Source organism: Epinephelus moara, chromosome 23 (genome assembly GCF_006386435.1).
Source record: "Epinephelus moara isolate mb chromosome 23, YSFRI_EMoa_1.0, whole genome shotgun sequence".
In the NCBI taxonomy this organism is placed as follows: Eukaryota; Metazoa; Chordata; class Actinopteri; order Perciformes; family Serranidae; genus Epinephelus; species Epinephelus moara.
Window position 1 is genome coordinate 12,621,014 of NC_065528.1, and position 25,356 is coordinate 12,646,369.

Sequence of the window (25,356 nt, forward strand, 5' to 3'; positions counted from 1 at the left end):
ACTTGGTTGACTATTTTTCTATGATCTTAGATGTAAATATTGCATGTTTCTTTCAGATAAAACACATTTTTGACTTGTGAATGAGTCAATGGAATTTCTTGCAATAATGAAAAAATACTGGCAATCATGTCTGCCTGGCACAAACCACATGTTTTGGACAACTGTAAAGTGACAGAATGTCCCACCATCATAGTTCTTATATAGCCAGATAAAAAATAAAAATAAAAAATACCCCAAAAACGCCTAGGGCCCATAGGGTTAAGTATGTCACTACTAGCCATTCAGTCGGATCATTTTTTCAAGATAATCAATGTAAGGAGTGGGGACACTTAGAAAGACTGACAATATTAAGTTTGTCAATGTCACCTTCCCTCTCTGGTAGATATAAGGTGCTAAAATAACCCTTAGCTATGCTGATAGCTATATCTGAAGTTTTTAGCAAGCTACAGCCCCTCTTGTGGTATGTTGAGTTTAAGTCTCGAGGCGCAGAATTGAGGAAAAACTGTTTGACCATCACGCTCAAGACTTCCTTTTGATCAGTTAGTGGTCAAACCGATTAAACCTGATCAGGTCAGATCAGTGGATTAGAAGAGCAGTTTGTGCGGGGGAAAGCAAACTTTCATTTACTGCCATTAAAGGTTATAGACCCAGTGCTGGACCACAGCGTGCACCGTTTCCATGGGAACGAAAGCGGTTTTATCTAAAGTATGTTGGAATAATGATAGACGACACTAAAACTATACGAATAAATGAACAGTTAGGTTTTACTTCCACTGTGCGTTGGCTCTGCTGCTGTTCGAGAGAAAAGGAGAGTGATGCAGCTCCAAAAATAGAAAATCTGTAATGGATGGCAATTGCCACTAATAATCCTGAATAGGTCAATTTGTGAGAAGCCCTACAATTTGCACGTAGAAAAACCTGACTTAAAAAACCCAATGAAGTACAATGTAAACAGACTGAGTGAATAAATCATGACATGCATGAGGAATGGGATTTAGACGTCACCCAAACCTCCACTGAGGAGACAATAAATGAAAACATCAGATCTTTGTTGAGCAATAAAGAGACTGTGACCTTCCTCGCATAATACATTAACTAATATTCATGTAACAGTGGGGGATGGATATGCACAATAGTTTGCATTTCTGTTGCCAGTTTTTTGGAAATTCAGTTACAATTTGCAGCTACATTTGGATGGAAACCTGGCTCATGATTCCTTCTAGTTATTTTAAAATAGAAGCCTGGGCCCTTTGCCTATCTTGTTTATTTATCACGTCACTGACAACCCCAAAACTGCCAAAACAGAGCAGTCAGTGCGAGTTAAAATATAGATGACAAATCTAGGAATAGCTGAAGACAAAGCATTTAAAAAAATAACCTAAGTTTAGCTCCCTGTCTGCACAGCTCCAGTGGGGCTCCGTTCTGAGTGGGAGATCACGCAGCTAATTGTTTTCCACCAGCCTCATGGGCCGCGTCGACCAGCTCACAGCGAGGGGCTGTGACCGCTCGCCGGTGTCCAGGCATGTGTTAAAAGCCTTCCCACAGTGCAACACGCCCTGGACTCATTTCACACTCTTTTCAGTGTGAGGGAGCCCAGCCGTGTGTGTACATTTGAGTTTGATATTTAGTTGTTGGTCGGAGATTGAGTGTGTTCATGTCAGTGTCTGCCTTTTTTCTGTGTGGACAGCACATATGTCGCTGTGTGTGTGAATTTGTGTCTGCGTTCAGGCTTGTCGTCCTGGCACGGTGGCTGATGATAAAGGCAGCTACGCCTCTCAGTGTGATTTGTGTCGCCCAGAAGTTTCCTCTCTTCCACACGCCTGCTCCTGTTTCCACACTCAGTGGGAGAACAGTTTCGCTAATCCAATTTAGAACTGGGAGAACAGATTTCTTCTCTTTCCTGTCTTTTTATACTAATCTCTAAGAAGGCTCTGCCAGCCTTTAGAAAAAATGCAACTTTGTTTGAAAAGTTTGATGTCTTTGTATGAAGGCTTAAGTGTTATTATCATAAAAAGTGGTACAAATGATTTAACTAAACTAGGGATGTCAGTTTCAGTTAATTTGGCTTTGATAATCAAGAGGCCTTTCCTTTTAGTCCGGTGCTCCATTGACTCAGTGCGCTTTAACGCCATATTTTAAAACATCATCCATTTAGATGTGGTGACATTTTATTTCAATGTTTTTACTTTACATTCTCTTGGCCCTGGTGACAGACAGCTGGGTAGCTGCGTTATATGCGAAAACACAGTGCCCACTGCCCTGCCTCTGGACTCAACTGGTTAGCTAGCCTTGGCTGCTCTGCACTGCATACCACTTGGGTCGTGTGGGAGCTAACTAGCTGCGCTGCTCTTTCGCAATTACCACTGGTAATTCTGTCCTGGTGGTGATACGCCGTTGCTGCACAAACATGGCCACCCTCTCATCTCCCCTCACGTAGCCTCAGTGAGTAATCTGCTTAATAAGGAATGGGAATGTGTCATCATCAACAGCATGGCCATTTTGGGATGATAAGGGCAATTGTGCCATTCACTGTTTATTCACTGTTTAGTGTAAGTGTCAAAATGAACCACTAATTTAATGCAAAACACTACTCAGCGAATATGATTCTATACCAAATGTAGTATATATAGTGTACAGTCAGACACAAAGGTAGGCTAACATACTATGTTTCATTTTGCTAAATACTGGTAGGTTAATTATGCATGATTGGTGGACGTTTTGTTAGCATTCAGTTAGCATAACATGACCTAGCCTAGTGGTTTCCAACTGGTCCAGCCACAGGGTTCAGATTTCGCCATAGAAATTAGTTCAAGGTCCATTAAGTATAATATATTCAGCGTCATACTTGCATTTGGCCATGCCGTCGAGCTAGTTTGCTGTCTCTGTTAACCCTATGGGCCCGAACGACGCATAGTGTGTCCAAATTCACACCCGTTCTTCTCTGTGGATTTTCTCCGCGACCGTGTGTCATAGCGAGAAGCCACGCATATCACGTGAAATAGCAGAACTGTAGCTTTCCGAGAAGGCCAAGCACTTGTCGGTAGTCCAATATTTTCACAGCGAAAAAAAATGATAAAGTTACACTAAAATGATGTATAACAGAGCTTTCATATAGCTTTGCACACACATTACTCTTGGATAGATTACTCGCGAACGCAGGCTCGCACAGAAATGCCACGCATATCACATGAAAGTGCAGGACTAGAGCTTTCCTCTGATACCACACACATCATTGTACTGTCATCCCATCACGCTCTAAATACAGATCGATTGTCTACAAAATAAAAACCTGACGAATTTCTTTACANACAAACCACATGTTTTGGACAACTGTGAAGTGACAGAATGTCCCACCATCATAGTTCTTATATAGCCAGATTCCAGAGAGTCTCCCCTCTTCATATATGGCAGAATATGTCTTCTTCCAACTTGCTATGGTGAGATACATGTAAAAATATAAGAATTTAGTCACACGGATTTGTTTTTTTCATTGATATAAAAATCAATATAAAATACAGGCACATAGTAGGACATGAAATGATGGCAAATCTGGTTAGCCCAGATTGTCCTGAAAAAAAACAAGATATAGCATGTGTATGTAGCACATGTAGGTCATTTATAATGACCGTGATATGAGCTTAAAAGTAAAGGCAGTAAAAATACCCCAAAAACGCCTAGGGCCCATAGGGTTAAGTAGCTGTCTGTCAATCATTAATTCTACAACAAGAAATGGCAATTCAACAAAAAAGCTTGTGCCGGAAGGGATAGTTGTCTTGGTGCTCTTTCAGCATGTGTGGCACCTTGGTGAAGAGCACCAAGACAACTATCCCATGCCTGCAGTAAAGTGTAGTGGTGGCAGCATCATGGTTTGGGGCTGCATGAGTGCTGCCGGCTCTGGGGAGCTCGGTTCATTTAGGGAAACATGAATTCCAAGCAGAGCATGATCGCCCCTCTTCAGAAACTGAGCTGCAATGCAGTTTTCCAACATGATAATGTCCCAAAACACACCTAGAAGATGACAACTGCCTTGCTGAGGAAGCTGAAGGTGAAGGTGATGGACTGGCCAAGTATGTATCCAGCCCTAAACTCACCTGTGCACCTGTGGGGCATCCTCAAGCTGAAGGTGGAGGAGCACAAGGTGTCTTCATATGCATCTGCTCCGTGATGTCATCATGGAGGAGTGGGAGAGGATTCCTGAAGCAACCTGTGAGCTCTGGTGTATTCCATGCCCAAAAGGGTTAAGGCAGTGCTAGATAATAATGGTTGGCACACAAAATATTGACACTTTAGGCACAATTTGGACATGTTCACTGTGGGGTGTACTCACTTATGTTGCCAGCTGTTTAGATGTTGATGGCTGTGTTTTGAGTAATTTTCAGAGGAAGGTAAATCTATGCTACTATACAAGCTGTACACTGACTACTTTAAGTTATATCAAAGTGTCATTTCTATAGTGTTGTCCCATGAAAAGATATAACAAAATATTTGCAAAAATGGGAGGGGTGTACTCACTTATGTGAGATACTGTATAGACCTACATGTGTAAGTGGTCAAAAATATTCTTGGACATCCCTAAATTGAATGTATGTTTTGTGTCTTCATTGCTTAGAAGAGGAGAGTGCAGAATGACAGACAAACCAAGCAATTTGATAAAGAGGACAGAGGGTCAGAGGGTATTTTGAATCATTGAGAGGCTCGCACAAATTATCTGCAAGGGTCAAACCACCATCAGTAACATGTAAGGGCTCGTTCTGCTGTCAAGATCTTTAAAGGCTCTTGTGTGTGTGTGAAGTGAACATACGAGTCAAGGGTAAATGTCATGCTTGTGTGGATACATCCTGTTAACCACCTGTCCATTTCATTAGAGAGAGCAGCGGATCCATACCGCAGCCATCAGTGATAGTTTAGATAAGCGTGTGTGTTTCTGTGGTATGGTGGGGTCTTATCTGTGAAATAAAGTAGTGTGTCACAGATTGGCTGTAACAGGATGGAGAACATGATCTAATCTAATCATATTGCCTCTTGTGAACACAAAAGATGGAAAGCTTTATAGGTATAGCATGCCATTGACCATAGGAGGTATTTTTCTGGCATGTTCTCATTGACATGCTGTAACAATATCCTGTTTGTTATTATTCTTGCACGTGCCTTCACAGAAAACATCATGGTGTAAATGGTGTCTAAAATGACCTGTATACAGCATGTATGGAAATATATGGCAATATTGCTATCCAGTTACTGAAGAGTGGACGTCTAAGAGACTAAGACACAGTACTTTCTAGGATAGTTTTCTTTGGGCTAGTGGCACCTTGCAGTTGGAGAAATAAGCGTGTGATCTGTACCACAGCAGTGAAATAAGCTCATGTAGCTCATGTATTTGGAAACCCTGTGAGACCTCCGCAACCCAGGCAGGTCAGAATATCAGGAGTGGATTTTGATGTTCTGCAGTGTCTGCAGAGACTTCTGTTGTCAGCTCATGCATAGTCACTTACCCCCCCTAATTCGCAATTGCATCATGGTTAACGGGGTGACATCTCCTTGGCACGAGCCAAAAGTGCCCTGTCCGCCTCATGTGCTCTGCACACCTTAATGTAGCCTGCCCTCTTGTCTTTGAGTCAAACATTTTGCCAAAATGAAATGGTGTCTGCTGCCATTACCTGAGCTCCTCTCTAGTGTGGGTTTGATTCCTTAAATCAAACCCACACTTCACCTCCAGGTCACCTTCTTTCCTGCTTCATCTTATGTAAAATACTAAGCTCCTCTTTTTTGTCTCCTCTTACACTTGACTGTGTGCAAGTTATGCAATGTGAAATTATATGCTTTGCCACTGGGTTACTCCTTAGCTTGATCCACTTCATTTTGCACAAAATGGCCCATGACTTTGACCCACTGCATCACAGTTCAATAGCTCCTCTTATTTTCTCCGGCTATGGCATGCTTAGGCTCATCATAAACTCCACTTTGAAACCCCCTCATTTCATTTCTGGAGAAATTTTCTCACTCACCACTTGTGCCTTTTCTGTTTAGGACTCTTGCCAAAGTATATAATATTTGCATAGATGACAGAATTATCTGAACTATGTGATTTCACTCTGATCGTACATAATTAAAGGGATACTGCAGCTATTTTGAATTACATTTCTGTAAAGCTGGGGGACTTAAAATCCTGACTTTAATTCCCTAGTCAGAGTTAAATTGGTGGTGTGCTCCTTTAAAGTAACCTTGAGGCTTTTTTTCCACCACTGGTAGCGCTATGGATGTTTTAATAAACAAGTGCCCCATTTTGTATTTTTTGACGATCACACAGTCGGGCAGCACCACATCATATCATTATTGATAATACCAGCAAAATTTTTCATATAATAAAAATCATGATCGTTATTCATATTGTGATAATGACAATATTCTGACCTGTTAATGTCATGACCTCACATGACCTCACAGCAACGCTGTACCCCACACCGTAGGCTCATGTGTACCTCCCCAGAAATGTAGCTACATGTTCTACGCAGACCTCCTGTTTGTGTTTGTAAGCTAAAACCATTTCCCTCAGTGGAAACAAAGCTTTTATTTACTTTAATTTCACAGATAAGAAACAATAAATTGTTAAGACAATAAAGCCTCCACAAAGTAGCATTTTAAGTCTTGTGTGTAATTTGTACTTTATCAGGGATTTATCAGGCTTCATAAGAGCACAGGAAATCTCCGCTCGTCGCTAGGGTAATTTATACAATGTAGGCATAGGCAACATAGGCTTCTGCTAATAACGTTTGCATGTTGTATTTGTTCGGAAAATGTGTTGTGAAAAGTAGAGGGAAAGTCCGATAGCCACTAGGCTAATTCGTACAGTATAAAAAGCCACAGGCTTGTGCTAACAACATTAGCATGTTGTATTTGTGGGGAAAATGTGTCCAGATAAAGACAAGTGGTTGTCTGTGAATGCTGCGAGTTATAGTGAAGCCAATTTGTGTACTTGTGTTTGAAATTGTCTCTATTAAGCCATGTTTAATGTGTGTTTCAGGTGTGTTTTGGGTGAGGTTTGAATCAACTAAACTTTATAGCACTTTACAGAAGCACTACTGCTGACCAGTGCTTTAGAGATGTAACTGCAGAGTGACACAGACACACCACCGCACAAGTATATATGCTCACAACGATGCACAAGTATAAATCCTGCTTTAGTTCCAAAAAAAGTGGTGACTTCAGTAACGCAGCAGTGTCGTTAGGCCTGGGTGTCCCTAATGTTTCATGAATAGTTCTGGACTTTTCAGACACTTTTAGCAACATGCCGCTGAGAGTAAACTCAGTCAGCAGCTCCCCTGGTAGCAGCACAGCATCTCTTTCCCTTTCGTGTCTCACTGTGCACTCACTAGAACTAGCGTTGTTTTGACGTAAGCCTGTTATAATGTGACCCTACATGAAGCTTGACAAAACCTAATATGTGTGATTGTGCTATAGTCTTCGTAACAGAACAGCCTGTCAAAATAAATGCAGGTCTAAGTGTGTGCGGGGGGATCTGGTGGTCAGCATTGAGTGATAGAGGAAAGTAGTAATGTGCAAGTCAGGATTTTTTAAAACTCGCTTGGCCTGTTATAAGAACCAATCCACCCTGCCTGACCCGTAAACATAAGCCTTTAATCAGTGACCTTAATCTGACTTGCAAACTTATATCACTTTTAGTAAATATCATATTAAATGTCGTTATTAATGTTTCCTGTTTAAACAGTACAAACAAGTTCTTACCTATCTTTTAAGGACCTCGAACACACAGCACAGCTCCTACATGGTTTGTTTACATGAGCAAAAAACTTGTGCTCTTGGTTAGTCTTATTATTCAAGCTTTCCTTGAATAATGAAGATGAATAATAAAGTAAATCTCAATGAATGATGAAATAAACTCCGTACTTGTCCTTACTTGAATATGCAAGTCACATCCGAGACGCTTTTGGCACAACACGTGCATGGACAGAGACATACCAAAAACGTAAAGTAACGGAGCAATAATTCAGCCTTATGCAGAACATTTCACACGTCACACACAGCTTTATCTAACCTGGAGCCGGGAAAGGACTATGAGGTCTTTAGAATATCTAAACCACAACCATGGGTGAACCATACCATCTTCATACAGTTATTATTCATGATAACATTCACATACTCTCATATGTAATTATTTTACATGACACATGACATTACAGAAGTGTGTATTTAAAGGACTCAGAGAGAGCCTTGCTGTCAGGGCACGGTGTTAGGCCTATGTGCTTGCAGGGGGAAATATTTTTACTGGACATTACGACTGTAGAGATTTAAATATGTCAGATTTCAACAGATATTCCTGGTCAAAAGCCAAACAATCAGCTGTGCTAATGATAAAGCTGCTTGCTCTGTGAGAGAAACTGAGATAGAGACGGAGAGAGGGAAAGAGAAAGTGGAAGTTGGATTGTTTCTGAAAGTTATTAGTAACTTACTCATGACCCACTTGTCTGAAACCAGCAATATCTTCTAACAAGTTTACTCAGAAAAGTGGGTTGTGGGTTGACCTGTCCATCACTAGCAGTAAGAGTAAAGGGGGATTGGCAGAGCGCACAGGTCCAAGTGGGGGAAAACAAAATCAAGACTAGAATTATCACAAAAATACCCTAAAATATCACAATATTATTTTAGGGCCATATTGCCCACATACAGTTCACCTCTAAGATATAATCAGTAATTTTTCAGACTTTGTAGACAAGCAGCACTATGATATCTCCTTTTTGGTTACAGTTAAACATGATTAATTTGTTGGTCATAATAAATTATACACTCTGCAATTGACTGCGGTGAATGTAGCGTCATTCAACAAAATATAAAGCTTATTAAACCAGATAAATCAATGCCATCATGTTGTGCTAATTATAATAGGTAAATGAGATCTTTAAAAAATAGATGAACTATTGAATTGCATACACATGATAATTAAATGAACAAAAAATAAGAAATTATCATTGAAAATAAATTTGATGTAGGGATACAACATAAGATGACATAATTATACACTACAGTAAAATGCTCATAAGTGGCATGATAACATTAGTCTGATAGCTTTGCATTTGTACCATCATTACTGATTTTAAAATATGCATATTTTGTCAATAATAAGACGTATCAGGGAAAACTGCCCCGTGAATTTTGAGTTTGTGACACTAACTGTTAATAATTTATGCTCATTAGAAATGGCACAATAGTGGGACATATAAAGAGCCAATCTTTATTCATTCAAATAGAGGTCACCCACACTAGGTGTCTTTCTTCTGTAGATTATAAATTGCTTCTCTCTCTGTGTCCCTCTCCGTCTCTCTTTCTCCACCCACCACCTCTCAGCGTTTGAGAAAGTCGACTGAATTTAAATGGGATAAATCATAAATCTGATTAGGCGAATATTCTCTGTGATCTGGAGGGCAATATGGAAGAAAGGTGATGAATTGAAAATGATGAGGAGACTTCGTTCATTTTTTTTTTTTTTCCTCTCTGTCTGTCTTCCCATCCACCCCCTGTCAGGAGTTTAGTTGAATAATTTACTAGCAGGGCAATAATGTGAGGTACTTCATTAGATGGAAAAGCTCTCCGGTGTCAATGGAGATGTCTCCTAATTGAGAAGCCTTTGATGAATCCCGATCAGGACCGTGACAGTTTCAACAGTCTCGAGACGTATTACAGTTACCTGTAATTTTGTGCAGTCGCCACAGAGGTTTTAGGCTACTTCACAAACAGTCATTTACTCTCTATTAATGTTGGCTCAAGGAGGACTGAAGCACACTTCCCCAACCTAAATTAAGATGTTGGTTTTGGATTTAAAAACTTCAATGTAGCTGGGTGACAGGTGTTTTTTCTTCTCTTTTAAGGAACGCACACAAGACAATTTAGATCCGTAGGGAGTCTAACAACACAACAAAATACACAGCACACCATGTCATCTTCATAAAGGTCAGTACTGTAGAAGGAGTCCTAAATGTGGCCAAGCATTGTTGGCGTCTGACACCTCTGAAACCACAGGATCAGGACTTTTTTTCTATCTTCCTGCTATGAAAAAGAATATACTGCAGCCGAACTGACTTTTTTTACTTCAAAGAAAATAAAAGACTCATATTTAATCGCAGTAATTCTTTTTACATTAGGCTGAAGATGCATTTCATTACAGGTTGTAAGGTCATGAGGAAGCATCGACTTCTAAGCCTGATGACTTCACATTATTCAGTCTTACGCCATTAGCTGCAAAGGTTATTAGCTCAAAGTTTAAGAGCTTTATCAGAGTTTGAGGTTAATGAAAAGGAATGACATAAAGTTATTACTTCAAATGGGTTCTTTGCCGGCTCTGTGGCTCAAGATATTCTAGGAAGAATCCTTAAAGATTTTATAGAAACACAAAAGGTTTTACCGACTGACAAATGGCTCTGTGTGTTCCAGTATTAGTATAGTTTTATGTACTGTTATCTTGTCCACCTAATTTATTCTTAGAAACCTTATAAGTTGAATAGACCAAAGAAACCGTGGTCTGCCTTTGTAAACAACCGATAACAATGTACAAAAGTACTGATTGCAAATCACGAGCACTTGTACAGTTGCCAGGGGCTTTGTCGAAAGCTTAGAGTAGATCAACTAATTAAAAAAATGGGAATCGTGAGGTTATTAAAAGATATATCCATACATTGAGTCAGCTGTAACACCTAAACTCTACATGTTTCAATTTAGACTGTGTGAAAAGTATTACGCAATCATGGAAAGAAGTCTAAATGGCAAAAAATAATGGACAAATGGTTGACAAAGCTCAAGTAATCAACAAACAAGTAGGCCTAGTTAGCTGAAAAATATCAGATAAAGGGTGGAAAAAGCTAAAGGTTGTGGATAAATGGTTGTAATAAAATTAATCAAATGAAAGTGATTAAAAGCAATTGAATTAGCTAATGGTTAGACAGCTAAAGGATAAACATTTGAAATAGATAGCCAAACTAATAGATTATTTGTTAAATTAGAATGAAAAGTAATGGATAAACAGATAAAATAGTTAGCTCAAAGTAAATGATAAGTGGTTGAACTGTTAGCTAAAGGTAAAGGATAAATGGTTGACATAGTCAGCTACAAGTAATAAAAAATGGTTGAAAGTTGGCTAAAAGTAATAACTGAATTGTCGAAATAGTTAACTAAAAGTAAACAATGAATGGTTGACATAGTTAGCTAAAAGTAATAAATAAATGGTTGAAATTGTTAGCTTAAGTAAATGGTTGGCATAGTTAGCTAAAAGTAATAAATAAATGTTTGAAATTGTTAGCTTAAGTAAATGGTTGACATAGTTAGCTAAAAGTAATAAATAAATGTTTGAAATTGTTAGCTTAAGTAAATGGTTGACATAGTTAGCTAAAAGTAATAAATAAATGTTTGAAATTGTTAGCTTAAGTAAATGGTTGACATAGTTAGCTAAAAGTAATAAATAAATGTTTGAAATTGTTAGCTTAAGTAAATGGTTGACATAGTTAGCTAAAAGTAATAAATAAATGTTTGAAATTGTTAGCTTAAGTAAATGGTTGACATAGTTAGCTAAAAGTAATAAATAAATGTTTGAAATTGTTAGCTTAAGTAAATGGTTGACATAGTTAGCTAAAAGTAATAAATAAATGTTTGAAATTGTTAGCTTAAGTAAATGGTTGACATAGTTAGCTAAAAGTAATAAATAAATGTTTGAAATTGTTAGCTTAAGTAAATGGTTGACATAGTTAGCTAAAAGTAATAAATAAATGTTTGAAATTGTTAGCTTAAGTAAATGGTTGACAAAGTTAGCTAAAAGTAAATAAATGGTTGAAATAGTTAACTTAAAGTAGTAAAGGTGTTGAAATACTAAATACAAGTACATGATAAATGGTTAGAACAGTTGGCCAAAGGTTAACAATAAATTATTATAATAGTTAGCTAAAAGTGGATAAATGGTGCACAACCAAACATGATGGATGGTGCTGATGAACAGGTACTTAAGCCCTGTACATACTCCGCAAGAACAGAGAAATTTGTTCTTTTTGTCGAGACAGAACAAATTTCTCTGTTCTTGTGGAGTATAACAGTAGAAATATTAGAGAAATAAGGAGGGCATGCAGAAAGGCAGAGCGGAGATGGAAGCGGGACAAATTACACATCTGATTTCAAATTCTGAAGGATGTGTTAAAAAAATACCAGCAGGCAGTCAAAAATGTATATAATAATATTTTTCTGACCTTATTAACAAAAATTTTCACAATCCCAGGGTACTTTTTAATGTACTGAACTCTGTTACCTCCAACCATTTCCACCTCCTGTTTAGAAGCTTCAGTATCTAAATGTGAAGATTTTCTACATTTCTTTACAAAAAAAGTAACCGACATCAGAGCCAGTATTACTCCACCCGTAAACAGCCTATCCATCTCCTCCAAGAACACTGCAGTCCTAAATTCCTTGTACCCCATATCTCTACCAGAACTTCATCATATCATTTCCTCTATGAAGACCTCCACCTGTTCTGTTGACATCATTCCAACTAAATTTCTCAAAGAAGTCATCAGCACCATTGGTCCCAGTATTCTTTCAATTATCAATAGCTCCCTGGAAACCAGCCTTGTTCCCCAATCTTTCAAACATGCAGTAGTTCAGCCTCTTTTAAAAAAACAGAATCTTGATCCTTCAGTCCTTAATAATTATAGACCAATTTCCAAACTTCCTTTCCTATCAAAAATTCTTGAAAAAGTAGTCTTTAATCAACTGTTATCCCACCTGGCTCAAAACTGCATTTTTGAAAAATTCCAATCCGGCTTCAGACCTCTTCACAGTACAGAAACCGCTCTACTCAAAATAACAAATGACCTTCTTCTAGCTGCTGATTCAGGTAACTGCTCCATCCTCCTGCTCCTGGACCTCACCGCAGCTTTTGACACAGTAGATCACTCCATTCTCATAAACAAATTACACAAATGGGTGGGGGTCTCTGGTTCTGCCTTAAACTAGTTTTCATCATACTTATCAAACAGATCCTTCAGTGTTTCCATCAGTGACTCATCTTCTTCCTCAGCTCCCATTTTCTGTGGTATTCCCCAAGGTTCCATTCTCGGTCCAATCCTCTTCTCCATTTACTTGCTTCCGTTAGGCCAAATTATCCAAAAACACAATATTTCTTTCCATTGCTACGCAGACGATACTCAGATCTACCTCCCCCTAGAGCCTAACAACCATAACAAACTCACAGACCTCAATAACTGTCTTGCAGATATCAAGTCCTGGATGTCCACAAACTTTCTCCAGCTCAATGAAAATAAAACTGAGGTTATTTTATTTGGTCCACAGCATCTAACAAACAGTATTTCACCCTATCTTGGTCCATTAGCCCCATCTGTCAAATCACGTGGAAAAAATCTTGGAATCATATTCGACCCAGCATTGAAATTTGATAAACAAATCAACCAAGAAGTAAAATTAAGCTTCATGCAGCTCCGCACCATCTCCAAATTCAAATCATTTCTCAGTTCCGCCGACCTGGAGAAAGTCATCCATGCCTTCATATCATCCCATCTTGATTACTGCAACTCACTATATCTTGGTATACCTCAGTCATCCTTATCCCGTCTTCAATTAGTTCAAAATGCAGCAGCAAGAATACTAACAAGGTCAAAAAAGTCAGATCACATCACTCCTATTCTTGCCTCCCTACACTGGTTGCCTGTCACTTATAGGGTTAATTTTAAAATTTTGTTGTTTGTTTTTAAGGCATTAAATAGTCTCGCCCCCCCTTATATCACCGAACTCCTATCCCCTTATCACACCGCCAGAGCACTGAGGTCTTCTGACCAACAACTACTCTCTGTCCACAGAACAAGGACAAAGTGCTATGGGGACAGGGCCTTCTCAATAGCTGCCCCAAAGCTGTGGAATTCCCTTCCTCCCCCTATCCGTTTCTCCCCCACTANGAACAAGGACAAAGTGCTATGGGGACAGGGCCTTCTCAATAGCTGCCCCAAAGCTGTGGAATTCCCTTCCTCCCCCTATCCGTTTCTCCCCCACTATAGACACTTTCAAGAGTAACCTTAAAACATATTTCTTTTCTTTAGCTTTTAACTGTATATAGTGTTTACCTGTTTGTTTGTTTGTTTATTTGTTTATATGTTTTTCCTGGTATGTGGTGTAAAGCACTTTGAATCAACCTTGTTGTGTATAAGGTGCTATATATATAAAGTTGAACTTGAACTATGTAAAGGCCTTTAGTCCATCTGACAGGGCTGTGGGGTACAGTAAAGACAGTAAAGGTTGGCAACCATTGTACTAGAGTATACTGAAATATTCTTCATAAGCAGGAGGAAGTGCTTATTTGATGTAGGGAGTGTGTAGTATCATTAGATAATGCACAGGCTTTAATCATGCCATTGATTTTTTTCTGTGATTGCTGTTTTGCACAGGCATACATTCAGATCTTTCATCACACAATTCATAGAATGTGCTTCTCTTTTATATACCATTTACATTTATAACTGTCAGTACCCTGAATTTATTGACTAAAAAACACACACACTTTTTTACATCAATTTTTATCTAACCATGGTGACCTTCTTAGCCAGGCACATTAGATGTAGCCCAGACTCGGTGAGCATACAGAATGAGGAGTGTTTTATCATGCCAGAGACACCGCAGAGCAGCAGGCCATTGATCTGTGAAACCACAGTGTCAAACCTCTGCTCTGTGAACAGTGTGTTGACTGCAAGGCTGCACGTAAATTGAAACTTTTTGATCCCAGAGGTTTGAATACTGCATTACCCATCTATATAATGTAGTGCCAGAAAACAGTTGAGTGATGTGGACTTAAAACTTGAGAGTGCTTAAGTATTGTTATCAGCCAGTCCCACTTCTCATCCCGTACCCATTAAAAACCTGTATCAGTCAGCGGTGCATGGTGATAATATAACAAAGGCTCATCTCAGGGTTTAGACTAGTAATAAAAAGCTACACAACTTTGTGTCATTTATCTTGGTATGACATGATATATGGGGTCTTAGAGTCTGTTATTATACTCAGCATTTGTCAAATGATTCAAGGTCATTGTGACGACAGGGTTGCGTCTTGTGCCTTGCCCTATTTTGGGTTTTTGATATGGAAACATCCAGCTTGGCAATGGCTTCTTTACTGAAGCGTACTTGAACTGTTTACTACTGAATGTGACGTGGCCGGCATTGAGGTTTGTGGCCCCCAAACTTAAGGCCTTGGTTTTTCTATGTGACAGTGGTTTGCTCCATACAGGCAGAGAGGAAGCAGCTTCAAGGTGGAGGAGTAATGGCTCATTTATGCTCAATGTTATAAACATATACGGGCATGGACAGAGCCTTCTGTCTGTACTCTGCTTTCATTTTATCCATATTTGTGCATGTTTTCTGGGGGCTTACGGATACGGACGAAATGGAGTAGTACCACTGGAGATCATGGGGGCAGTGTGGTGTAGTTCGACATTTTAAAATGGTGGAACAGAACAGTGATATAGTGAAAGAATTCTCCATCTACATGTCACAATGTATTTAATGGCCTTTGGACCACCACCATACAGCACTGCCTCCATTAGAAGATACATTTTTACAACCTCCTCCACCATTGCGCTTGTTTGTTGTTGTCAGAAAAGTTTGACTCTGTTACTCTGTCTAGTAGATGTGTGTATGCCAACATAAGGAAAGCATGAAAACCTGTGGGCAGTGATGTCTACAATGTTTCATGATTAGTTGCCAAAACAAGTAGTTACTTAGCCGTTAATCTACACTGGCTAAGATTTAGCTCGCTAACTATGTTAATATTGGCTTCAGCTTATCGTTCTGTGGACTACTTCAAATGCTGAACTAAGTTGGAAGTTGTTGCTTCTCCGTAATTTTCGACCCACATGATTTGTATACCTTCATGAGTTTTTTGTTGAATACCGCATAGTTTTTGGATGCAAACAAAATTATCTTTGGTATAATTTTTTCCAGTTGGCACTCAGTAAGGTAACATAAGTTTTTCATTGGTCTCTCCCGCAACTTGACTGGATACTGTCGGGCTCCAACAAAGTGGTCTTGGTAATTTAGTATCGGCTTGCTGGGAATAGATAATAAATGGCGTTAATGTTAGTTCATTCATTCATTCATTCATTTTCTGTAACTGCTTATCCTCATGAGAGTTGCGGGGGGCTGGAGCCTATCCCAGCTGTCATTGGGCGAAAGGCGGGGTACACCCTTGACAGATCGCCAGACTACCAGAGGGCTGAAATACAAAGACAGACAACCATTCATCCAATTTAGAGTCACCAATGAATGTAGCTTGCATGCCACTGGACTGTAGGAGTAAGCCGGAGAACTCGGAGAAAACCCACTCTGACATGGGGAAAACATGCAAACTCCTCACAGAGGGGCTCCCCACTCTGCAGTCTGAACCAGGAACCCTCTTGCTGAGAGACGACAATGCTAACCACTGCCGCCTTAATGTTAGTTGATTCAGTAAATGAAGGGAAAATAATTGATTTGTTAAACACTTTTTAAATAACTTGAGGGAAGGTATCAAGTATATTCAAGTCAAAAGGCTCAGGTCCAAGTGAAGTCGCTAGTCACTGGTGTTAAAGTCGAGTCAAATTACAAGTTGTTTTTTTTTTATTTTGTCAAGTCTAAATTCATCAAATATGTAACTTGAGTCTGACTTGAGTTCAACTCGTGACACCCCAGACAATCCTTCCTCGTTATATCATTAAGCGCTATTCAGCGTTGAAGCCTTCAAACTAGTGAAATAATCCTGACTGTCTTTACCTTTATTTCTCGAGCTTTGTTGTCCTTGTTCCTAGCTGTTATGTCTGTTTCTGTGAAATACATGAGAGCAATGCAAGAAAAAAGAACTAAAATTCCTTCCATACACCTACTTCATCAATAAAGGTGATCCTGATTCGAACTCAAGGATGTTTTACTCAGAAAGACTTATATTTAATTCCCTCGCCGGTACATAAAGCAGCACACCCACACATACAACCTTGTGCGTTTATTTTAACCACAAATCTGTTAACTGAACGCCTGGTAAGGCCGTGTTCAGACAGAGGGATACAAGGTGTACTGATGATGCCAGCAGCATTGCAGAAGAGGAAAAGACGGTGAGAGGGATAGAGAGCAGTAGTGACTGACCATAATGAAGAAATTGGCAGGACTAGAGATTGTTATATTGGCAACAGTACGAATATGGTGCAGCCAGTCAGCTCTGCAGCCAATTTGCCCCATTGGCCACTCTCGATACTGCACCACCAACATCAACAAAAAGAAATCCCCTGCTCCCCAAAAAGCATTTCTGTATAGACCACTATTATAAAAGAGACTCTTTTTATTATGAATTTTTAAATCGTGATGATTTAATATTTGCAAGACTCTCCCAGAGCCCAGAAAAGCCATTTTCATGTCCGTTTCCCCATCCCTATGTTAAGTTTATGAGCCAAGCGGGACCTGCGCTTATTTGCTAAAATAGGGTAAAGCGTTCGGCGCTCCAGGAGGACTGCAGAACTTTGCCTCTCCTCTTCCATTTTGAGAGAACCCATCAGGCATCCAGCAGTAAGTGTGCCTCCCACTAGAGGTGTAATGGGCATGGCCACCTGTGAAGGAACCCCAGGGTTGACCAAGGACGTGCTGAAGGGAATATGCCTCGCAGCTGGTGTGGAAACACCTGGGGATCCCACAGTTGGTGGAAGTTGCCCCGCAGAAGCATGTCAGCTCTGCCCTGCGACACTGCAGCTACACTGCGGCACTGGCGGCTGGCAAATGGAGATGCGAATAAATGGATTCCCTGAGGTACCCAATAATTTGCCATCCATCCACACAACCATCCATCCAACACATCTAAAAGCAAAGCGACACATGAGCTGCACACACACACGCACACAGAGCCTCCATATCTCCCACTGATATAGTATCCTAGTGACCGGTGCATTTGAGCCACAAACCTCTCCATTTCTCCATCGCTCACTCTCGCTATCCTTCCATCGCCAGCTGAGCAGGGCGTCGGGATGCTATCACGCCCCAGGCAATCAGAGATACAGTCATATGTCACAAATAGGTGTCAACTCTTATTACAGTGGGGAGGGGGTTGAAGGCAAGTGAAAACTCACTTATCAGAAAGGACATAGCAGTGACATACCCCCCCTCCCCCTCACTCTCTTTCTCCATTTGCCCGGCCCGTGCTGGATATCACCTTTTTCCTTCACAGGCCGGCGATATTTGACCAACAACACAAATGTAATGCCTCTCCCTTCCACTCCCCCTCACTATCCCAGTTGATTTAATGGACCTGTAAACTGCAAGTATACTTTATTCAATGTGGATTTTTTTTTAGGATGGGAAGTGAGCCTGCAGGTATGGGAAGGACATACAGGGCTTCATCTCTACTTTCATACGGTAGCCTTGACTATTATCAGGTTATTTGTTGGAAATTGGTATGATTTATTGCTCGGTGTTAGTTTCGGCCCAGTTTAGCAAAGTTGGTATGGGAAAAGTTTTTATATCTCTTATCATCTTTTTCCATTTATTGCATTTGCTGTCGCCTCGAGGTGTTTTGTGGTGAGAGTGTTCCCGAAACAAAGTTTTAGGGTCATGTTTGAACAAGTTATTGTGAAATTATAGCAGATGTATTGTAGTGTGTAACAAGTTGTTGATGCTTTGTCTGAGTAGCTATCTTAAATGTTTCACAAGTTTTAAAAAGTTTGGTGTCTATAGCAGCATTTACGACAGTTTACGACGACACAGACATGGTCCAAGTTTGCTCCTGATATGTCTGTAAAAGGACATGATGCGTCTTATCTTTTTCATTAATTGATCTGTTTTAAATTATGCACAATAAAACAAATTGACAGAGTTGCTCAGGTGGCAAATCTCTATTCTTGCAAATCAATGAACTCTCCGCCAAAGTCAAACGATCTGACATGATTTGAGGGAATGAAATCCACATCCAGCTCTTTGTGCCAGAAATATAGCGCGCTCATTTTATACCAAAGTACACTGCAGCTGAACAAAATAAAGGAGTCACATCACATATCATACATGGTTTATGGTGCATTGACTCTGCTGATCCATGCTGCAGCCTTTGTAGCCCGGGGTCATGGTAACGTGTGATATGAAACACTGCATCAGTAGCTTACAAAAGAAATCCAGCTGCGTGGCACTTATAGTCACTCCATATAGTGTATCCTTATTAGAGTTGTTGTTTCAGTAATAATGTGGCATTATGCTGCTTAAGCATCTGTCAGTGCACAATGATTATATTAGTAGATAATGAAGAAGAGTGTTTGCATATTTGCATAAATACACAGTATCTGTATGCAAGAATCCATGTATTTCTCTTACATGTTCAACAAAGCACGTTCAGTTAAAGCCGTTCTTTAAAGGTTTAATCCTTAAGATTTTAGTCCAGGTTGATTTGGCGAGACCCGTGGTTACTGTGGTAACAGCATGTGCCGTTTCAGCAAACACTCCTTAAGCAGCCACTTTGTCAGAAATACAAAAAAGAGCAACTAGTGATTCTGTTTACAGTGCAGCTACAGTCTGAAGCTAACTGTGGTGACAGATACATTACATTTCCTGTCACAATAAAAGCCAGCCTGTGTTTTGCCAGTTGAATGCTTTTAATGTAAAGCAGTAGCATGAGGGAAATTAAAGGGTAAGTCTGGTATTTTTTAACCTGGACTCTGCAAGGGTTCCCACCCACATAGAGTTTATAGCCTGCAACTTCGTACCAGTCATTTAGGACTGAAGAAGCTTCTTGGATGAGGGGCGAAATGTCTTCAAGAAATGCAAGCAAGTCCAGTTGCCTACGATATAGCACTTACGGTTACCATGACCTGGATGACTGAGAATCTTCACCGACAATGGGAACAACAGTTATTGAAATTCAGCAGTCAAATTCATTTTCAATGCACGCTGGCGACGAGGGACGTGATGCCAGCGACCAGAGCGTCAAGTAGAAGTTGAGAAGCCGAAGCAGCAGCCAACTGCAGACCAGGATTCGGATATGGAGGAGAAACTTATCAGCACGGTCTGGGCTCTCGCGGAGCTGTACCAGCCGGCGAAACTCCCCGTGGAGTTGCCGGGTTTGCAGGACTCTGTGGACCCAGACGGCCCGACGGCTCCGTGCCCTGTGTTTCCTCAGCAAATACGCCGATGCAAGACAAAGGAGGCTTCCAAAAGTGCGATCCATGAGCTCCCGCTTATTTACCACCAATTACATTTCTCAGTGGTCCTACGTACCAACAGGAGGGTAAAATCATAATAAAGGCTATATGACTGTTTATTAGCGTTATTTTAATTGTGTAATGAAAGTCATGGATAATACAAAGTGAAGACATAAATGATAGTATATTTGTTCATCCTTGTAAAGTGCACAGCTGGTCAGCCTAGATCAGGGGTCTGCAACCTTTGCCATTAAAAGAGCCATTTTTGACCAAAAATAATTTTAAAAAATTTGTGTGGAGCCGCAAAACATGTTTGAGCCTTATAATCAAGGTAAATAGCCTATTAAGTCTAAATTAGCGTATACTTATGGTCTAAATAAGCATTTGTTAATATGTTTTACCACAAGGTGGCCACTGTGCAGGGCACTAATAATTATCTGGTACTTAAATTTTGCAGAGCTGGCAGTGAGAGCAAACAAATCTGCCCACGCACTACTACATTCTCTATTTTATTCAATTTACTTTTTTGGATTTGGCATCCATAGCTAACCAGCCACTGCTATCGAGGTTCAGCAACATTTGGATTCATAGAATGAATTTCCATAGACTTCTTTTCTCAAAGGCTCAAGGAGCCACTGGACAGGGGCTAAAGAGCCACATGCGGTTCCGGAGCCACAGGTTGCCTACCCCTGGCCTAGATGGACACATTTGCAGCACCTGGCCCTGCCCCTTTGGCCGCTGCAAGCGCCTGCTGGAGCTGGCAGTGTGAGCGATGTCAGAGCGACCAGAGCGCCTGTGGGCGCTCGCATGCGACTATGTTGCTTTTGGTGGGAATGCACATAAGTGTCTGACATTTTGTGAAAGGATCCCTACCGAGATAGACCTTTTTGTTAATGAGTAAAATCATTTTTGTTTAACCAAAAACAACCCCACAATCAATATCGCCAAGCCCACCAGAAGCAACAGTAATTTTATCACCGAAAAACACACGTTCCAAATTTAAGAAAACCAAAGTACAGCTGACAGAAACAATCTTAGTTCATCTTTCCATGGTTCCAAGTGTCACTAACTCTGGTTTGGCTGGAATAAACCCTTAATTCACCCACTTAGTTGTAAAAATATTTGTTATATGTTAATGTATAACCGTCTGAATGTCGCAGCAGAAATCCAGACTCAACAGACCAGGCAACGTTTTTCCCAATCTTCTATTGTCCAGTTTTGGTGAGCCTGTGTGAACTGTAGCCTCAGTTTCCTGTTCTCAGCTGACAGGAGTGGCACCTGGTGTGGTCTTCTGCTGCTGTAGCCCATCTGCTTCAAGGTTCGACGTGTTGTTGGTTCAGAGATGGTCTTCTGCATACCTTGGTTGTAACGAGTGGTTATTTGAGTTACTGTTGCCTTTCTATCATCTTGAACCAGTCTGGCCAATCTCCTCTGACCTCTGGGATCAACAAGGCATTTTCACCCAGAGAAATATTTTCTCTTTATCGGACCATCCTCTGTGAACCCAACTGTGTAAACGCCAGGTTCAAAGTCACTTAAATCCCCTTTCTTCCCCATTCTGATGCTTGGCTTGAACTTCAGCAGGTTGTCTTGACCATGTTTACATGCCTAAATGCACTGAGTTGCTGCCACGTGATTGGCTGATTGGCTATTTGCATTAGTGAGCAGTTGAACAGATGTACCTAATGAAGTGGCCAGTGAGTGTGTACATATATGGAATGGTTATTGCAGTTAAAACATCAACCATGGGTAGTATCAAAAATGGGTTTTGGTATCATGAACGTCTCAAGGATCATAAACTCTTTGTTAATTTGACATCTTTATGACAGTACAGAAATCCAGACAATTTACAGTCCGAGCAGAGCTTATGTAATTATGTCAAAACTGATCAATTAATAGATTAACTTCCTGCCTGTTGCTGAGTGCTCTCATTGATACTCTGACTGAATATTATGTCAGTTTCAACAATGAAACTGTCAGATTCATTGTTCTGCTCTTGTAGTTTAATTGAAAAATCGATTAACCCCAGAATACGACAAATGTGGCAAAACATACAAATGACTGCTGTACATATTAGATGGAATTATGCCATTTAGCCCAGTTTGCTGCTCTGTTCTGCACATGTGGCCCCGAGCCCCAGCTGTTGGCAAATGAATTTCACTTGTACCATGTTCCAGTGCATTTCCGTGTCTCCGTATAAAGAGAGGAGCAGCGATTGATCCTTCTTTGTTAAAAGAACAAACTAGGGATTTAAAAAATGAGAACTCGTTTTAATCCTTTCCCCCTCAACTCTCTATTCAAGTATTGCCTCCCTCTTGCACGATCTTCCCAATTATCTCAGACCATCTCCCTATTCCTTTTTCTATCTGCTCAACAGCTCTGTGATTTTTATCGCCGTCTTCCCCTCCGTCACCATCTGCCCGCTTCTCTCCTCCGTGGCAGAAGTGGAGGCTCTTGGATGCTGGCTTCATCTGGAGAGATGGGGAAAAAACTCACCTAGCGAGGACGAGTCAGCCATCAATCTTCCTCTCCACGATTCCTTCGCTCACCCTCTCCTGCTCTCCTGCACTATCACTTCCTCCGTGTCTGTTTTCTATCTCTGTCTGCCTGTCTACCCCCCTTTTCCCCTCTCTAATCCCATCTTCAGTCAAGGCTGGACATGTGTGATGGCCCTTCTTTCTCTTCCATGCCATCCAGCTAGACCAATATAACCCTCCTCTCAGCCCTCTACTTATTACTCCTCTGTCTAGATAGGATCTCCAGGAGAGTTCAAGCCATTGTATTTTTCGCTCTCTGTCCTTCAGTGACCGTCTTTATAGAATGGATCCGGATGGGAGATGGCTTAGCTAAAGCCACAGTGGAAATCCTCAGCTGATGGTTTCATAAGGGGGGCTATCCTAGCTTAGCTGCCACGTTGAGCGTAATGTCCCTAAAACCCACTTTCACACAAGACTTGCCAAGCGCTAAGATGATGTTGGTTCAACTGTAAGCCCATCAACAATTAAGCTGCTTTTGAAAAACCAGGCCAAGATCCATAAAGATAAAGTTGTGGATTAGGCATAAACCTTGTTAAACACTTAAGGGCCTCAGAAAAGGGGGACCGGGTTACGGCCTCCCATTCAGTGGCTAATGTCCGTGTACGGAGCCTGGGGATCACAGAGGGGTTTTAACCTACCCTGTCAGTCTAAATTAATGAGGTAATTAAAGGCTCAGGTGGAATTAGCACTAGACACCTTAAGTGCCCTCGGGCAGTCAGATAGGCAGGCAGGATGTAAAGCTACAGTATAGCTAGAGGACAGATGCTGCCATAGACGGCCGCGGTGTAGAGGAAAGGTCAAAACGGACAACTGTTGTTCAGTAGGAAGTCATGTATTGAGTTGATGTGTGACAGCGAAATGATTTAGTCAGAAAAAATCGCTGCAGTTTGTTTTCCACTTCAGGTCTATGGTGATAAGTGATCAGGTGAACATAAGGAGAATTTAGGAGGCTCTTTTAGGGAGTTTAATGTGATTATATTACATAGACTGCTGCAGTCATAAAATCACCCAATTTAAAGCACCCATAAAAGACTCCCCCTGGAATAATATTCAGATGATGGATCCTTAATACTTGCTCTATAGCTCAATGGCTCGTCCCTTTCGCTGGGGTTTTGGGATTTTCAATTTCATCTTCTTCCATTCTTGCAATATTACCTTTTAAATGAAAAGAACAAAAGATATCAGTGACATAAAAAGTGCAAACCTTAACGCTGGGCTCCACGCATGCTTCATCTTTTATGAATCTCTTATGCATTGGTAGAAATTTAAAGGAGCAGTGTGTAAGATTTAAGGAGATTAAATGGCGTCTAGCGGTGACGATTGCAGATTGCAACCAGCTGAAACTGCTCATAATTAGAATTCCTTCAGTGGTAATTGTTTGGGAGCTGAATTATCTGCAGAGGTCTCTTCGTCTACAAAATAAACAGACCTGATGATTAAAACTGGAAAAAACACTGAAGCAGTTCATGTCACAAATCACTGTTTCTGCTAGAGAAGGGCTGCTCTCCCAGCATCTGCAAATGTGTGCTCACCTTTTTTCTCTCATTATTTAAGATCCAGAGGTTCAGGAGGTTTTTACTGGGAGCCGAATTATCTTTTTATTAAACCGGTAAAAACAATTAAAAAAGCAGTTTTATTTTAAAAAGTCCATGTTTTTCCGATGCCATTCAACACGGAGGGGTTTCAAAGTATGCTGGCTGATGCGCAAATGTGCAGGGCCCTATCTAGAGCCTGGAGTGTTTGGTTTGTTTGTTCTGGACTACTGTAAAAACATGGTGGTGCACACGGCTAGATATTAACAGCTCATGCTAAGGTCATGAAAGCACAACAATTCTTATTTTCAGGTGATTTTACACCAAATAAAAGATACTTATTATATTGTATTCCATTCCTGCCAATATATCCCCCTAAATCCTCCACACTAAACCCTTAAATCTTGTGCAGGAATGGCGGACTCCGCCACTTACAATGAAAACTACCATACAGATATGTCATTACAAAATGTACACTAGATGGTAAATATTATTTTTTAAAAACATGAAGAATTACAGCCTTTTAATTTTATTTTTATATGTCCCTTATTTAACCAGAATGGTCTCATTAAGATACAATATCTCTTCTGCCAGGGAACCCTGGTCAAGATGGGTCGCAAAATACAAACTTGGACACTTACTGGGATATTTGGAAAAACCCGAAATTAGGGTTGTAATAGCCTTTGTCGAGAGACATGCTGATTGGAGGTCTTCATCTTCCTACCACAGTTATCTTCCTTAAAGTACGGCCAATAGAAGACAAAAAAAGTTGTTTCGGGGGACAAAACTTTGTCAAAGGGACGTCAGTGTTCTTGTTGGAGAATGTCTGGGGTCTTTGACATGGAAAGCTTTTCAAACCAGGCCCGTGGCTGATGCAGATAATTTCACAGGTATGAACAGAGCAGAGATGAGGGGTGGAGTGTGACTCCAGGTTAGTGATTGAGTCGTAGACACAGGTGGGTTTTTAACCTGGCGTTTTTCTAATTCAAAACACGGCGGGGAGCCCGGAGTCGTTTTCTCAGGCAAACATGAAAGCCTTATTACATTCACAGTCATTTTCTGTCCATCGGGCAAAGCTAATTATGTTCCCTGCTCA